Consider the following 6,557-nt stretch of genomic DNA (forward strand, 5'->3'; position numbering starts at 1 on the left):
GTTTCTGCTTTAATAACCCACTTCACATAGTTTTGCTGAGACAATGAAATAAGCTTTCCAAATATTAACTAATTATTAAGTGGAAGAGATAGATCGGTAATTCTCTAAGGGTAGTCTACTTTGATCCTAAAAGAACACTTAAAAAATACAGCATTGATGGGTGTGGTGGGTTAGTCCTTTAGTCTGTGCATTCTGGAGGCAGAGGCCAATGTATCTCTGAACTCAAGGCCAGCATGATCTACACAGCAAGTTTTAGACTCACACTTCCATTTCCTGTGCTGTTAAACCTCATGAGTAACAAAATACAAACAGCCCCTGAAGGGAGACCTACGTTTTCTTCTGTTGAAGCCTTTCTTTAGGCTTGTTTTATGTGTCCTCTTGTATACTCTCTGTCTTTTCCTAGTATGCACAATTAAAAACAAGGCAGAAGGGACAATGCTTTTATTATTATTTGGCTCTGGATGTTACTCTATCACTTTCCAAGTACTCACATAGATCAGATCTGTCTCTATGGAAGGAATTATACCGGTTGCCAACAGCAAGAATCAAAGATGAAAGATGGCTCATTTTGTAACCTGGCTATCCTACTGTTATAAACTAGTAGTGAACACTTAATCTATGATGAAACCTAGCATACTCAATTACTGGTGGATTATGGATCCATACTTGAAAGTCATCATTTTTAGGTAGATCTACTTACCACAAACCTAGTGAATCTATGTGGCACTGACAGAGTGTGGCTCAAGGTTCCAGCCATGTTTTTGGTTATGTTAATCAGAGAAGGATCACCCCTTCCCAATAAATTTTCCTATAAATTGGAACCAGGAATTTGTATTATAAACCTGGCTATTCTCTGAAAAATGCAGATTAAAAACTCAGAAATTCTTTCTATGGCTAAACGTGGAGCATACAAAGAGAAGCAAAGTCTACAAAGAAGAAGGGAAACCCTGGTGAGACAGCATACACTGCCATGGTATCATCTCTGGTTTTCCTTCTCAAGAAAACCTTGGACTGGCAATTTGTTCATGCTATCATGAGTGTATAACCCACCAGTTCGAGAAGTTGCTCACTGAAGGTAAAGACAGCCCCTGTGTTCCATGCACTGCATTAAATATGGCCTGGGGCCTGTGTAGGGGGCATTTAGTCTTAACAAACCTCAGATTCTTCTTAAAGACATTTGGGTTTCCAAGAAGCAGTGAGGATGAAAAAGTTATGGGATCCAGTGGCTGCCCCCTTGGAATCATGGTTAGGATAAAGTTGGTACTGAGAAAACCAGGGGGAAAAAGCAATTAAGAATTTGTACTTGATATATCTTAAAAATATGGCCATGTTATATGAAGCCATACTCACCCAGATTCCCCAGTTCTGTGAGCCAATAAAGTGGTTTAACTTTATTTTCTTGAAAACTGGAGGCACTTATAATTTGCAATTATAAAATTATAAGAGCTTTTTATTATGCAAGTTTTCTGGGAGAAAATAACAATAATTTCCAGATCTACGGAAGTAGCTTAACAGGAGCTATTTTTAGCTCTGCCAACATTTCCACAATTCTTTTATTTACAGACCTTCCTCTCTCTTCTTACAGTTTAGAAGAAAAGGCCTCTAATTATCTGGGCTTCATCTACAATGGGGCTACTTTTCTTACTATATAATCATCACTCTAACATAAAGCCTTAGTTCTTCCCTCCAGCTTGCATAAAACAGTAAATTCAACCAGACATGGTTCTTGCCTTTAATCCCAGCATTTGGGAGGCGGAGGAAGGCAGATGTCTGAGTTTGAGGCCAGCCTAATTTACAAAGTAAGTTCCAGGAAAGCCAGGACAACACAGACAAATCACGTCTTGAAAAAAACAAAAATTAATTAAAAACAGTGAATTTGTGTCCATGTTGCATGTAAGCCTCTCTCTCTCTTTTTTATTTATGGAGATTTTTCTCCTTAACCTTTTAATTTAAAATAATTCAATCTCTGCTGGACAGTGGTGATTCATGCCATTGATGCCAGCAGAGGCAGGCTGATCTCAAGCCTTGGATTTTGAGGCCAGCCTGGTGTATAGAGTGAGTTCCAGGACAGCCAAGTCTATACAGAGAAGCCCTGCCTTGAAAAAAAATAAATAAAATAATTCAAACCCATAGACAAGTTGAAAGATGGCTGCAAATAGTACCCAGGAGCACTCTTTTTAAACTAACAAACTGTTATTATTTCCCCACATTTGCCCTCTCTTTTCACTCCCATGTGCACGGATGTGAGTGTGTAAATATTCATACATGGAGTCTTAATTAGTGCTGGGATTTGTACATCTTAGATGGGATGGCTAATGATACAGTTATTATTTTCAATGCGCCTGTGGCTGACTTGATCAGCACGGAACCTTCTGCTTGGAATCTTCTGAACAGACAAACTTCATGGCAGGTGTGGCTGCCGTTGGTGGTGGCCGTCAGTGTGGACAAAACATAGAAGACCCACTCCAATCCTTGACTCCAGTGTAACAAGGCATATGATTCTGTTCTTAGGTCCATTGTCCCTGTATCACACATCACCAGTTACAGCTGATGAGCATCTGCCTTCTTGTGTTTTCATCTTGTGTTTCCAAAAGAGATCTGGTTCACTAGTGTTTGGAGTTAGGATTTCAATGCACACATTTAGAGGACACAATTCAGATAGGTCAGGCAAATAGAAGAAGTCAGTTTCCATTTAAAATCTTTAGGGTTGGCAAACTCATCAGGCCCTCTTTCTATTTTCATGCTGTATGTGCAGGACTGTGCCTCACATGAGGACCCTCTTCTTTTCCTGTTACACAGCGTTTTCAAAACCTCACCTCCTTCCCCAGACTCTTCCAGCTTCTGCCTGCATTGGCATCATGTTTGGTGTGTGAGGCAGATACCTTCATACCATTAAATACACATATATGCTTATACATACACATATATGTTTATACAGACACAACTTTGACTTGGGTATAATGTTTCTTGTTGTATACTCTATCTTCAAACATTCATAAATAGGATTTTTACAAATCCAAAATCCAGTGAAAATATTGCATATCACAGAGTTATTATTTTATGCCACTTTAATGTTCATAAGAATTTAGGACAGGTATGTGGAAAGTCAGGCCCCAGCACATACACATACAAACCAATGGTGGACAAGGTAAAGCTTTCAGTTATTTGGTTACTTTTCACTTGGGAAAACAGGTTTCATTTTATCAACAGATAGCCTGCCTTTAGTAAAGCACAGATCAGACCCAGAAGGCACATATCACTTTCATTGGTTTGATCTCAATACGTTTGGTAATTACTTGAAAATAATGTCCAATAGAGTTTTATACTGAAGATTTCCCATTTTACCTTCCGATTACTATTTTCTAACATGTAACTGAAATTTTCTGATTGACTTATTGTTATTCTTCAAAACCAACTGCTGATTGGCTTAAGAATCCATGGGCAAACTTCTTATGTTAATTGTTGGGGAAAGTATTCCTAGGAGATTACTATTTCAGTGTTAAGTTCACCTTCTTCTTTTCCTTCCAAACTTTCTCGTTCATATTATAAGCAAGCTTGATAGTTTCCTAACAACTTGAAAGCATCCTTTCAAAATTACAATTTTTCAAGAAATAAAAATATTTGGTATATACTGGAGAGTCCTTGGCATCACCCTCCTGATTGTCTCTTCTTGTGTCCCAACCAATATCATCCAGCCTTGAGTATGGGTGGTCCTGAGCTTGCTACTAATGGACATCTTGTACTCAACCTTCCTAATACTGCAACGATCTGATACAGCTCCTTAGGATGTGCTGAGCCTCCCAAGCATAAAATTATTTTGTTGCTACTTCATACCTGTAATTTTGCTACTTTTTTACTCCTAATGTAAATATAACATGCAAAATATCTGATATGAGATGCCTGCCATAGATTGAGAAACACTGCTGCAGACAGTAAAGACGTCTTGCATCTTTAGTTAGGGTCTTAAATGACTTGCTTCACAAGCTGACCAATGGAACATAATGTGAATTGGTCTGCCTTTATCAGGTGAACACATTGAAAAAATAGGCTGGGAAGTCCCTAAGCTGACAAATGGCATCCTTGATGAATCTGTGGGCCTGGCAGTCACATGACAAGATACTTCTGGATGCTAGGAAAGTAAGTAGCTGTAAGGAAATAGTGGGGGTCTGTGTCACCTGAAGACAGTGTTGGCAGTCAGCCACCCAGTCTGATATTTCTATGGAGTTGCCAAAATCCCCAATGAGCCATGAGGGTATTATTTTATTTATTTATTTATTTTGCTTTGTCAAGCCTCCCTATTGGGCCCAGTCACCGGCTCCTAAGCTTCCACATAACTTTTGGGATAAATGTTTACAGTTGTTATTTTATGATAATTTATTATGTAAGAAAAGAACTCTAGCAGTCTTAATGTAGCAGAATTAAACAATAAGGAAAATAAACCTATACTACTTTAATCTAATTCAGTAAGTGTCTTTATCTGATAACAAGACTGGAAGAAACTGAAACCAACCACTATGTGTTTATCTCAGCAAGCTTGACATATAGGTGCTTTACACAGCACTAAGAATATTTTCCTGGAATTTACACATTACATTTTGTGTAATAAAAATTTAAATAGAAATTATTTCTCAAAAATATTAAAATATATAATTGATAATAAAAAGGAAGTGTCTGAGAGCACCACATACTTGGTGTCTAGGCCCACTGTAACTCAAGGCAATTCTGCTTTGGTCTGACATGAAAATGATTAGCTCCCTAGTATTTTTTAAAATGACAAGTATTTGGTGGAGAGATAGATGGGTCCTGTAATGTACTGTAACATCTACAAGTCCACCCTTTAAATTTAAAGTAGAATCACTAGCTGGTTATTCGGATCATAAACCTGTTACAGTCAATATATAATGTAAATTCACTTCATTGTATTCTGGTTACTACATCTATAATATTTGTTTCTACATCCCAAAATGCAGATAAACACTGAAATCTTACCTTAGTATTGTCCCGAATTTGAGTACCCTGTGTAAGAAATATTACCAATTTAGGTACTTTTAATAATTTGGAAATTGTACTCTTTAGTACTAAAAGAAGCAAATTCTACCTCTAAAACTACAGTGCATTTTAAGAAACTGGGAGAAGTGATTTGATCATAAATTATGTAACAATGAGAACAAGAAGTTCTAATGTCATTACTCAAAAAAAATACTCTATTTTTCTTCCCATAAAAATCCAGAGTAGTTAGATTAATACTAACATATAAACTGAAAGCATAAATATTTAAAATGAAGATATATAATAGAAACAGAATAAGTTTATTTTCCTCATCTCTTCTCAGTGCCAAATATAATAATAATAATTAGGCATATGAGCTTGCATTCATTGTTAAAAGGACTACATTATCAAATGAATGAACCACTCACATGGGTGTGTAGGTACTGCCCCTTGTTAGTCAATTGCCTCTGTGTCACTTACCTCACCATGGCTGTGATGAGATTCAACATGTGATAAAATAATATGCATTCAAATCATAAGGAAAATAGGGATAATACCAACAAAGAAAAACATACTCTGTAGTTCACTTACTCCCTGAACTTTTATAAATTTCAAATTTGGCCCTATTTGCTATGTATTTTCACAAGAAAAGAATTGCTTACTTTTTGCAATTGTCCAGGTCATGTGAAAATTTTAAAGAGACAGGCAATGTTATGAAATGTTTGCACTTTCTATGGGCACATTTTTTGGCATACATTTTAGAATTTTTTTGACATAGTATGCCATGAAGATGCAAATGTTTGGTCAGTATCCCACTGACAGCACTCCCACCTACAAGTGTTCTATGCAAATATGACTTGATTTTAGGGACTATGCAAAGCTACCAATGTCAGTTTCTAAGCAGTTACAGCAATTTTCATTATATTATTTCATTAAAAAATGCTAAACAAAATGCAATTTGTTATCTTCAGTTTGCTTTTTAATATTTATTTGTCATGTCAGAACTCCAGTTTCCCATGTAATAACTTTGAAATGAGACTATTAATCTGTATGCTGATTTATTGTGTATGTAGATTTTTTTAGGAGAGAAATGCTAAAAATTAATTTTATAAAGAACAGAAATCAGTTGGCTGATGTTCTGAGAAGCCAAGAAATCTGAGATCCCGGAAATATCATTTAGGGCAGGACTTCTTGCTGGATGATATAACATGGCAGAAGCTGGAAGGGTGAGAAGTAGACAGAAGAGAAACAAAAAGAGAAAGAGACAGAGACAGAGATGAAGAGTCAGACAAAGGGAGACTAATGGGTTTTTTCGTGAAGACCTCACATGTCTCCATGAGAAAAGGAACACTCATGAAAGTGTTAATACATCCACCAGGGCAAGATCTGTCAGTCTAATTACTTTCCTATTTGCTTGTCTTCTAACACTGTTTTACTGAGGACTAAAATTCCCATACACACTCTGCAGGGGAACACGAAAGCCATAACATAAAGATTAGCAAAAAATGAAAATCTGTGTTTGTTTCTATCCTTCTTTCACATTATATTTGTGTAGTGTGAATGTACTG

The sequence above is a fragment of the Cricetulus griseus genome (assembly GCF_003668045.3).
Source record: "Cricetulus griseus strain 17A/GY chromosome 1 unlocalized genomic scaffold, alternate assembly CriGri-PICRH-1.0 chr1_0, whole genome shotgun sequence".
NCBI classification, from domain to species: Eukaryota; Metazoa; Chordata; class Mammalia; order Rodentia; family Cricetidae; genus Cricetulus; species Cricetulus griseus.